Source organism: Podarcis filfolensis (genome assembly GCF_964270895.1).
Source record: "Podarcis filfolensis genome assembly, chromosome: Z".
NCBI lineage: Eukaryota > Metazoa > Chordata > Lepidosauria > Squamata > Lacertidae > Podarcis > Podarcis filfolensis.
This window is the reverse complement of record NC_139617.1, coordinates 25,563,993-25,576,322: the sequence shown is the minus strand read 5'-3', so window position 1 is coordinate 25,576,322 and position 12,330 is coordinate 25,563,993. Positions and strand designations below refer to the sequence as shown.

The 12,330-nt window shown below is 44.3% G+C and overlaps 1 long non-coding RNA gene across 1 annotated transcript; it reads left to right on the top strand.

Annotated features, from left to right (window-relative positions):
* The first annotated feature begins 10,056 nt into the window (after positions 1-10,056).
* LOC310754397 lies at positions 10,057-12,130 on the top strand. The gene is made up of 2 exons (XR_014543798.1): positions 10,057-10,156; positions 11,163-12,130. It is a non-coding gene; the product is annotated as an uncharacterized lncRNA (long non-coding RNA).
* The last annotated feature ends 200 nt before the right edge of the window (positions 12,131-12,330 follow it).

The following is a 12,330-nucleotide window of genomic DNA, read 5'->3' as shown; positions in this document are numbered from 1 at the left end:
TGAGCCGAATCTGCATAGCAGCAAGAACAAAAGAACACAAGAAGGAAAAGGCCAGTGGCCCATCTAGTCCAGCATCCTGCTTTCACAATGGCCAACCAGATGCCTGTAGGAAGCCTGCATCCAGGACCCGAGCATGAGAGCACCCTCCCTTCACGTGGCTTCCAGCAACTGGAAATCAGAACCATTGGTACCTCCAACTGTGGAGGCAGAGCACCGCCATCATGGCTAGTAACCATCTGTAGCCCATGAATTTGTCTAATCCTCTTTTAAAGCCATACAAGCTGGAGCCATCACTGCCTCCTGTGGCAGTGAGTTCCATAGTTTAACTATGTGCTGCGTGAATAAGTACTTGCTTATATCTGTCCTTTTATCTGTCTTCCAGGCTGTGCGCATGTGAGCAGCTGATTTAGCAAAGCCTAATTTTAAGCAGCACAGCAAAAATGCTTGAAGCTGGGGATATGCTTCCTCTCCATTTCCTCACCCTTGTCTCCCCCCGCCCCATGTTTTACAGCTGCAGTGTAGAGGTGGCATCGCACACCCTGCCCCCATCTAGGTACTGTCAAGTGCTGAGACTGGCAAGATTGCTGCTTTGAAAATCCACATTGAGTTTATTTTATACCAAGAAAGGGGAAGGGGATACCAGCGGGGTGTGGGTGTGTATGTATGTGTGTATGTGTGTGAAGCCTCTTATTATAGCCTTTGATCAAGAAGGCAGAGAGGAAGATGCAAAAGCATATGCCTGTTAAAAATATGTGACATTAACTTACTTATTACGTTTTTATTCCAATCCTCCTCCACAGATCTCAGAATCACAATACTACTCCCTCCCATCCCTGTGAGGTAGGCAGGGATGAAGGAACAATTGGAGCCAGTTCACATTTAAAGGCAAACCTACCGAGTATGCAATTTCTGAAAGAGTACTCAAACCAAAGCATGGTCTTCAAAATTCAAAGTTCTCCAGATTTTGCAGTGTAGGTTTCCAGCCAAGTTATGTATACAAAAACACAGATAAGAGGATAGAGTGTGCAGAAAGATGCACACATTTTTGAAAATAACAATAAAAAAGGCATTATATTAGAGGACATTGATTTTTTAAAAATGTGTGCATTAAGAGATATTTGCATCAAAATGCTGATGAATTCTTATGAGGACTTTTGTTTTTGTTCCCTTAAAAAAATCAAAAACTGATACGTTTTGAAGAAGTGAAATTAAGATTGGGAAAATGTGAAACTTAAAATGGACAGATTCACCCATCCTTAGGAGTAAGTTAGGCTGAGAAGGAAGAACTGGATGAAGGTCACCCACTGAATTTTATGACCATGTAAGAATTTACTGCACCTGGGACTCCCTGGTTCCATACCTAAACTTCCCAATATCTTTTCTTGCTTGCTTGCCTATGGAAGTATTTCTATCCCACAATATGATAAAATATCAGGATGGTGTACTCCATAAAACACCATTAAAACAATACAGATCATCGTTAAAGTGACTGGAAAATGAAATAAATGAATAAACAGCTGTGAGAGCTGGCATCACTAAATGTCGGACTTCTAGTGGAAGCCACTTGGGTCTCTGTAACATGAGGGACAAAAACAAAGTCCCACTGGGTGGTCTCTGTGATCTCAGCTGGGATATAAGGTCTCAGACAGTCCTTAAGGTATCCTGGACCCAAGTTGTTCAGGGCTTTGTATGTCAACACACAAACCTTTATTTTGGCCCAATAGCATATGGTCAGCCAGCACAGATGGCATTGGCCTCCCATCATTCCTGACCAGTGCAGATGTTTTAGCTGAGCTGTCATACACCGTCAGCTGTCTGCCTCCACCAGCAGTTAAGTCACTGCATTCTGCACTAGCTGGAGTTTCCAGACCAGGAACAGACCCACATACAGCACCTTGCAGTAATCCTGCCTTGAGGTCACCAATGCATGGACTACAGTGTCCAGGCTATCCTGGTTCAGATACAGCCATAACAGGTATACCAGATGAAGCTGGCAAAAGCCAATTCTCTTTCCATTGCACCACAATCACTTTCAAAATATGCTCGAAAACAGCATGACCTTTACTCCTTTCCAAGGAACTCTACACACTCCTTGTGCATTTCTACAAACTCATTCTACAAACTCCTTGTGCATTTATGTTCTACTTAAATCCTGTCTTTTATTCCTTCAATTTCCAGGGAGGGTGCAACAAATCATAAAACAGACAGGAAGAATAATCAACAAAGAAGCATTTACAATTTGAGCTTCTGCAGCCTGCTCATATCAGACTTAGCTGGGGAACTTGTGTTTTGCAGAAAAACAGACTAAGCAGCTTGAAGATAAATGGCCAAGCTGGTTTCAGTTTTAGAACTGCCAGCTGTGGGAATTGCTGCTTCGGGTCCCATGTGTCCTACTTCACAGAGTGCAATCCTCTACTTGAAAGTAGCATCTATTTCAGGGATGCGGAAACTGCAGCCTTCCACCTGCTGCCTGAAACTCAGCAGAGCTGCTGCCAGTCAGTGCAGACAATACTGAGTTAGATGGACCAAAGGTCTGACTTGCTCTAAGGCAGCTCCCTATATTCTCCATTGTCTGCAATTCCCCCCCTTGGTGTGACTCAGAATGTGGACTTAGCATAGAGGTATAGATGATGCTTGGCCCTACAGGTATAGCAGATCTGTGCTAGTCTCATCATTAATAAAACCAAGTGCCTCAAGATCAGGCTTCCATTTTCAAAACACATTCCATGGGCATCTCCAGGCATCCTTTTTATTGTGCTTTCCGGATGATTTGTGCTCATGATGGTATCAGGGTAGTTATACATGATTTTGCTCTCACTACTGTTCGTGCCTGCAAAAGTTTCAGGGTAGATATACAGCTTCATTTCCAGTAGGTGCATGTCCCATAGCTTACTGCTGAAATCCTGTAGCTTTATATTTCACAAATGTTTCCAGGGAGGGAGTTCTCCTGCTTTTGCCCCCTGCTCCCATCCAGCCTTCTTTTTTCCCTTCTCTACAGGGGCTCCCCAAACCACCTCCAGTCACCTCAAGCAGTGGTGTCAGTGGCAGAGGGGTGCGCACACCAGTTTCTCTTTTGCCTAAGGTGGCAAAATGTCCTGGGACGGCCCTGCTGGAGCAGCATGATATGCCTGGACAGCAAAGGGGGGGGGGATACTAATTTGGAAGGAGTCTATGCTTTCTTTTAAAAGCAAGTTACAGATAGGTAGCCGTGTTGGTCTGCCATAGTCAAAACAAAAAAAAATTTTTTCTTTCCAGTAGCACCTTAAAGACCAACTAAGTTAGTTCTTGGTATGAGCTTTCGTGTGCATGCACACTTCTTCAGATGTATCTGAAGAAGTGTGCATGCACACGAAAGCTCATACCAAGAACTAACTTAGTTGGTCTTTAAGGTGCTACTGGAAGGAAAAAATTTTTTTTGTTTTTAAAAGCAAGTATGGGGTTTCCAGCAGCTCACTTGGGTTAGAGGTTACCTATGACGTTTGCGTCTGTACATATACACGCATGTATTATTGATTTTATAATAAAATTTTATAATAAAATGATATAGATCAGTTTCAACAAAATCTGTGTTTTGCCGGAGTGAATTAGTGTCATTTTATTAAACAATAATAAATGCCGTTTGTTCCTAAATCAACACAAGAGCTAGATGTGGCTGTCTGGCGTAGTAGAAGAGAGAGTTGCTGGCTTGGCTAGCAACGTGATGAATATGGCTGACTGCTCATTTTGCAGTGTGTGTGTGTGTGTGTGTGTGTGTGTGTGTGTGAGAGAGAGAGAGAGAGAGAGAGAGAGAGAGAGAGAGAGAGAGAAACAAGGCACCTCTTCATACAAAGCACAGCTAAACTCCATTAGCAGAACTTCACACAGCCCACTGAATGGGCCTCTTTCATTCCCAGGGCGAATATTGCTAGATGTAAAGAACAGATCGCTACATCCTTAGAACACTTAAATATTATTATTATTATTATTATTATTATTATTATTATTATTATTATTTGCATGTCATCCTAATGGTTCTCCTGCATCACAAACTGAGCTAGAAAACCTTCACTGTGCCTGTGAGCAAGCAGAGTTAATCCTATCCTTCCTCTGTGCATCCATCACAGCACCTGTCGTGTTATGGAAGACACATGACACTTCATTATAGACGTCAGCCACCCTCTGCATCAAATGAGCCACAAGGCCACTCGCCCACAGAACATCACTAAAAATCCAATCAACAATCACCTGGTTTTTTAAATACATTGCCATGCAAAGGTCAAGGTTCACCAGCTTGCCAGAAAAGGTTTCATTAGTAAAATATGAATTGCCCTGTAATCACACTCTGTTAACCGAAAAGAAACCAGGGCTGGTTAAAAATGAGGTTGGATGGAAGCCGGACGCAACATGGAAACCCAGTTGCTATAAGAGAGAGAGAGAGATCCCCCTCACCTTCTTCCACTTTCCAGAACAAGGTAACACAAATTTACACATTCTAGTGAACTCAGCTTTCCACCCAGAAGTTTTCAAGACAGCGGAGGCTGCTGCATTAGGGCAAATGGGGTACCACTCCATCAGTCTCAGTCTGCCCCCAACCAGCCCCCACCCGCCTGTCTTCTTGCAACCAATCCAGGGCATGATGATGGCTGTTAGCTGCCTCCACCTCCAGCATTACTTCAGTTACAGGAGGAATGCCTTAATAGTAACTTTGACAATGGAATCAAGTGCCTGGGAGAGTTATGGTCGCTCCCTCAGTCTCCAAGATTAGAGGCCAAACCTGTAAGGCCTCTTCCAACTGTATAATTATAAGATTTATTTAATTTTATATTCAGGGTGGCTGTCTACCAGCTCCATCTGGTATGCCAGCTGAGACCGTACCTGCCTGCAGACTGTCTCGCCGGAGTGGTGCATGCCTTGGTTATCTCCTGCCTGGACTACTGCAATGCACTCCGTGTGGGGCTACCTTTGAAGGTGACCCAGAAATTACAACTAATCCTGAATGCGGCTACCAGACTGGTGACTGGGAGCAACCACTGGGGTCATATAACACCAGACCTAAAAGATCAATAGTGAGAAATGTCAGGTTTCACACCTAGTCACGAAGAACTAGGTGCACAAATACAAGATGGGGGACACCTGGCTTTCTAGTAGTACATGCGAAAAGGATCTAGTTGATCCTAATAAAGGTGTTACCCTACTGTGGCTTTTCAATGAAGGGCGCATCCTATTTGGGGGAATCAAGCTCCAGTCTCTAGGATTCATAATCAAAATCAGAGGTGCCTTAGGACAGGTACCCCAGATGACTAAGCTCTACCCAGAATGAGTATACACTGCAGAGGTCTGTGCCAGCATGAATCCCTCTGGCCAAATCAGATTCAATCACGCCAGGTTGACTGACCAAATGAGCTCAGCTAGCTGATTCACATTAAAAGAAAATCCTGAAACCAAGGATTGCAGCGTGAGCTGTGGCTGCAATCCTTAATATCCAATCAAGAGCTTAACTTTTATTAAAACAATTTTAACAAGAGAAAACGTAAAGGGCATAGAATAAAATGATTATTCCTTTCTCCCATTACACAACTTGATTAAAAGGTATGACAGAGAGCATCCTTTTGGATGTGATGCCAAATAATGGAAATAATGGACTGGCCACCCAAAAGAAGTTCATCTGGCTTTTTCCATGCCTGCTTTTAAGTGCACATTGAAAATGGTTTTATTGCAGTGGGCTTTTCTTCTTTTTAATTAGGGTATCCAGATGATGCACTTTAGTGCTGGAGCTGGTATACTTTACAGTTGCAATTTTATTGCCATTCTTTGCCATTGTTTTCCGACGGAATCACAGCTCGTTTCATTGCATCTTTTTAAAGTTTCTGTGCTGCTACAGAATGGTGGGATATAAAAGTTGGGATAAATAAAATAATGATGTACATGGCTGAGCAGGGCTTGAGAGCTTGGAGCTCCATTATCCGAATCTTTTGTTCAAAGCATCTTAAAATCCAAGCTGACATCACATGGTCTCCTGCTATCATGATGCTGGGGCAGAAAGAAAAGCTATAACAAGAGGTCATGGAGCAGGGACCGGAGAAAGGTACTGGTGCTCTCACTAGTAGCCACACGCTTGGCTTAATAACTAGTGCAGGGGTAAGGAAACCTTTCGGTTCTGTGGGCCAGCTCCTTGTCATTAAGATGTCATTACAACACCATGTGATTGACAGGTGGGTTATCCTGCCTACCTGTCAAAATCAGTGGTGTAATCAATCGTTCATAGTTGCAAGGAGGGATGTTGAAGACCCATTGCTATTTTTGCATTAGGATTTCTGTGTCCAGCATCCTACAGCCACCCAATCAGCATGGGCACAAATTTATGCTTTCTTTTCCCCTCCAAAAGAAGCTGACAAAGGAAACAGGAGATCTTCAGCTTTGTCTCTCTACATATATACTAGCATGATGAGATCTGCAATTTATAGCTCATTCTTAACATTTGTTGAAGCTTAAGCCAGGCTCTCACCATAAGCTGCTTAGGAGCAGCATTTAGCTACAAAAGTTGAAGCCCCCCTCCCAAGCTTTTGTTGGCTGAGAAGGAAAGTAAGAAGCCTGTGGTCTAGATCTTGGGCAATCAAATGAAATAAAAGTGGGGAAGCTGGAGGGCATTTACAAAGAAAAAGGTAGCAAGCTGAGTAGAAGAAGAAGAAGAAGAGTTTGGATTTGATATCCCGCTTTATCACTTCCCGAAGGAGTCTCAAAGCGGCTAACATTCTCCTTTCCCTTCCTCCCCCACAACAAACACTCTGTGAGGTGAGTGGGGCTGAGAGACTTCAAAAAGTGTGACTAGCCCAAGGTCACCCAGCAGCTGCATGTGGAGGAGCGGAGACGTGAACCCGGTTCCCCAGATTAGGAGTCCACCACTCTTAACCACTACACCACACTGGCTCTCTAGCTAGCTGGAACCTCTCAATGAGTTAATTCATTGCACCAGATCTCAGGGACACCAGACCATACCTGCCAACTGCACTTCACCCAAGCTTCCAACAATCACTGACCATTATGAATGTCAGGAGCATCAATAGAGAAGTGCAGCAATAAGGTAACAACAAATATCTCTGAAAGATTTGCAACAAATAAATGAAAACTAAAATGCAATCGCAATGCTCAATTTCTATATGGTACCGAAATAGAGGAATTTTTATACTTCTAATGAAAAAATGCAAATAAAATGCAGGAAAACAGTAAAGCAATAGTACAGACAACATGTCTAGGTACTGGATAAGCCTGCATTAATACAAAGTTTTGTGCAAGCATCTAACTCAGCCCCAGGGGCCAAAAGTGACCCTCCAGGTCTCTTTATCTGGCCCATGGAACTTTCCCCAGCCCTGCTTCACACCTTCCCAGGCTGGAATGTGTCCTTGAACTCTGACGACCTTGCTCTCCTGGACAGAGGGTAGAGAAGGGTGTGTAAGTATGTGTAGAAACTAGCCTACTGTACAAAGGTAAAATTAACATTCATTGCCCTGCACACTTTTGCTTCTGGCCTTTCCCAGCACTGGCATACGGACCCCAGAATGTTGACTGGAAGGGAATGCAAGCATTGGGCTGAAAAATGTGCCCTAACCCTGATCTAAGGCACAGCATTGAGGTGATTGCCATGTGTCTGAATTTCACAAAATAGGTGCTGGGGGAAAGCCCTTTTGCAGGTGGTCATGAAAGGGACCTCAGGGGTATGTGGCCTGGTCAAATCTGCTTCTCTGAAAGACTGCTGTGATCTGGCAGGCACGTGCAGGATAAGGCAGTTCCTTAAATAGAGTGGTCCCAAGTTGTTTGGGGCTTATAATACCATCAGCATGAGTTTAAACCTTTGATAATACTTTTATTACCTTACTCTGTCTCTTGAACTAAATCTCAATAGAGCTGGGAATTTCTCTCTTTAAAAAATCTCTATCTTCTTTACAAAGTAAGAGCAGCCATCCAAATTATTATTATTAGTATTAGTAGTAGTAGTAGTAGTAATAATAGTTAATGTTATTAACTATATTACCCACCCCTCACTAGCAGGTCCTAGTACAGGTTACAACAATGGAAAATTCAGGGTTGAAAACTGTTAAAACAAATTGCAATCACAGGAGTAGGCTGAAAACACATCTCAGGAGTCAAGGGTAAAGAGGTATATCTTCAGCATGCAAAAGCTGCATAGTGAAGAAGCCAGGCACACCTCCATGGGAAAGATCTACACAGCTTAGGTGCTACCATACAGAATGCCATCTACCAAGCAAGCCTCACCCCCCCCCATGGCAACCCTCTGAGGGAGGTGGAACAGCCAAGAGGGTCCCCTCTGCTGATCTGGGTAAGGAGTATCTATAGGAAAGGAAACAGTCCTTCAGCTTTCTGGAGCCCAAGTTGTTTAGAACATTAAACAGATCACCTTGAATTGGGCCAGGAAACAAACTGTCAGCAAAAGCAGCTGTTTGAGAACAGGGGTTATAGGAAGCCCAGGGCAACCGAAGCCACCACATTTTGGACCAGCTGAAATTTCTGAGCCATCTTCAAGGGCAATCCCACATAGAGCACATTGCAATAATCCAGTCTGGAAGTTACCAGAGCATGGAGTACTGTGGCCAAGTCATGCCCTGACCAAGGAAAAGCTAGAGACATGAATCATAAGGAGAGCCTGCAGATTCTATTAGAAGATTTCTATATAATATTTCTCACTCTGACAAACACTTCTTGTGTTTCCTCGGTTATGTCATTTATTCTGTGCCCATGACAGATATCGATTTAACTCAGCAAGCCTTCAATGGCTTTCAGGGGAGACAAATTTTAAGAAAAGTCCAATGTGCTTGCTGGGCAATTTTAATAGTTTTGAGGTCTGCCAGTATGGCTCGTCTGGGGACAGTGATGTGGATCATTGCTCAGTATCCAATGAACTCATTTGTCTTATTTGCAGAAGTGGGCAAAATGTAAATCAGGATCTACTGGTAGACCTCTGAGTGATTTGCAGTAGATCAGAAGGGATTCTGATTCTGAGTTGTTTAACAAAAGTAGCAACAAAAGGGGGTGTTTGCCCCACCTTCCACACAAAGTTACAAGAGCTAAAAATAAATAGAGCATATATTACTTTTACGGGTCTGGCTAGGATTGCCTAAACATTTTTGAAAAAATAATAGGCACTGAAAAAGAGCGAAGGCATATGCCTGATGTCAATAGGCAGGGAGTTCCAAAGTGAAAGTGTAGGTGCGGCTACCCTGAAAGATTGATTTCTTATAAGTGCAGGAAGAGTATTATGTGGCAGCTGTAGTTTCACAGATTGAATCTGTCGGGTGGGCATATATGGGATAAGGCAACACTGCAAGTGAACAAAACAAAATAAAATGCCCATTTTGCTGCTGAAGTGAACACATGCGTGACATAAGTATACATATTCATATGATGAAACACAGGCACTTGCAATTGGCACACAGTTTCCTATGCAGAACTTCAAATCTCAGCACACAAAAAGACACACGTGCATGCGTTCAGGAGAAAACAAACACTTAGCACAGCCCTCCCAGGATCGTACCATGTCAGTATGCAAACGAGGCAAGCACATAATGGAATGCTCTCCCACATAAAAATTCACACACTATAAGGACTGTAAGGTAAGGATCACAGTAGCTTTCTCCCTGACACGCTGGCTTACTTCACGAAGAGATTCCAGAGGGCTAGCCATGAGAGTCTGTTGCTAAAAAAACAAGGAACTTCATGGCACTTTAAAAACTAATAAATTTGACCATTGCACAGGCTTTCATGGGTGAGAGTCCATCAGATGCATGGACTGTAACCCTCAATTGGTACTGAAGCACTGATTCAAGCAGCATGTAATTCAAAACCATTTTTAACTGTACTTGCAGCACTGGTGGTGCTTAACTCCTGTCACACATGATGCAGCACCACAGTATCTGCAGCAAGTAAGGCTGCTCCCGTAGAAACACAGGAAGCTGCTGACATAGGTCTTACACTGACCTATGTGATAAGGTCTTCATTGTTCCACCTAGCTCTGTATTGTCTACACTGACTGGCAGTGGCTCTCCAGGATTTCACAAAGGGAGTGTCTCCTAGCCTCACCTGGAGATGCTGGAGATTGAACCTGGGACCTTCTGTGTGCAAAACAGATGCTCTGAGCTATGGCTCCTTCACTTAAAAAGAAGAAGTAAGATTCCAGACTTCATGGTTATGAATGAAGGGCTGAATTAAATAGAAACAGGGGAGGCTGCCTTATTCAGCAGGTGTCTTCTGTGCCAACTTTTAAATGCCTGCTGAAAATGCTTTTGTTTTGCCAGGCTTATGCGGGCAATTAAGAGTACATCCCCCACAATGTTCTGTTGATATTTGGCTTTAATTTATTTTTGCTTTTAACTTGTTTTCAACTTTTGGTTTTATGTTTTTATATTTTATGTTGTTGTAAACCGCTGTAATAAAGCTTCATGATACAGCATCGTATAAATATTCAGTGGGTGAACCCCACATAATTTAGGATGGTTTTGTTTCCAAGCAAACATGCATCAGATGTGTCTACACAAGGGACTGAGATCCACGATCCCAGGGCATATTTACTTGGGCATCATTTAATTCAGTGGGACATAACTGAATACAGTGGTACCTCAGGTTACATATGCTTCAGGTTACAGACTCCGCTAACCCAGAAATAGTACCTAGGGTTAAGAACTTTGCTTCAGGATGAGAACAGAAATTGTGCTCCGGCGGCGCAGCGGCAGCAGGATGCCCCATTAGCTAAAGTGGTGCTTCAGGTTAAGAACAGTTTCAGGTTAAGAACGGACCTCCAGAACGAATTAAGTTCTTAACCCGAGGCACCACTGTATCTTGGTCAGAATTGTGCTGCTTGGCTGCAGTCCTATGTACTCTTCACAGGAGGCATGACTAACTGAACACAGGGAAACTTACTTCCAAGTAAGCGTGTACAGGGCCGGGCTGCCCACCTGCAAGCAATGCCACCTGGAGAAAGTGGGGAAACATTTTGCACTTGATCAAAGTGGATGAAATTGGCCAGGGGATGCCCTCTCTCATGGACTGCGGAGGCTCTCTTACAGAGCAGATACCAACAGCCTTGGCTTGTTGCTTGATTGGCATCCGTGCAGGTTTGTTTGTTTGTTTGTTTGTTTGTTTTGCTTTGTTTCAAACCAAGTGTTGTTTCACAGGGAGGCTCAGGCACGCGCAAAAACAGTAGCCACTTGCAAAGAGAGAGAGAGCTGGCTAGGTAACAGAGGCACCATCGCCAGCAACCAACGCATCATCCACCCCTTTTTCCACTGTTACAGACCTTCTCTCTCGCCTCTTCCGCGCTGGAGGAAAACACCGGTCGGCCCTCCCTGGCGCTGCTGATCGGAGAGCACCGCGAAGATGCCTCCTGGAGGGAGAAGAGAGAAAGGATGCTCAAGGGCTTGGCTTGCGGAGGGCGGGACGGGGAAATGTCTAAGGCCCCGTCTGCTTCCCATTGCGCATAGGAACGGCTGGGGTGGGGGATGTTTTCCCCTTTTGACTGGGAGGGGGGTGAGGAGATGATCTATTGGGATTATTCTAATATATGGGGGGGGCGCCTTGATTCCTGCAACCAGGCGGAAGTGAAACCCTTCCCCTTCCTCCAGTCAATGAGAGCTCAGCCGGGTGGAGGAAAGGGGGTCACTCCCCTATTCATCATCTCGCCGCAAGGCCGGCAATTCACCCGCCGCTCTCAACCAGCTGCCCGAAGGAAGGAGCCGGGTTTTGAGGCAGGGCTGACATCCAGAGGCGAAGAGCGCCAAGGCAGGTGGCTGGAGGGTGCGCTCTTTGTAATCCAGTGCATAGCAAGAAAACTGCGTCCCGTCCCTCCCATCTTGTTGTGCTCGCTCACCAGGTAGTGATTCCCACTAACTACAAGGGGAGAATGAGCCATTTTGCAGACATGCAGCCTGAACCTAATAATGTTAAGGTGAATTATGTGTTATACCAGAGAAAGTGGCTGCAATCTACTGACCTGGGAGTAAGCCCCATTGAGCTCAATGGGATTTACTTCTGAGTAGATATGTAGGCTTGCATCATTTACTGGGTTACTTTGACCATGCTTGGGGCATGAGAAGATCTTAGCATGCAACACGGCATGCTAGGACCAATAAAAAGTGGGAAAACCCTGCTGTCCCTTTGAACATATTTTATTGTAACAAGTCTACATACTGCTTAAGAGCATAAGAAGAACCTGCTGAATCTGGTCATTGGCCAATCCAGTCCAACATCCTGTTCTCACAGTGGCCAGCCAGGAGCCCGTGGGAAGCTTGCAAACAGGACATAGGCACAATAGCAGTCTTCTCTCCTGTGGTTTCCAGCTGCCAG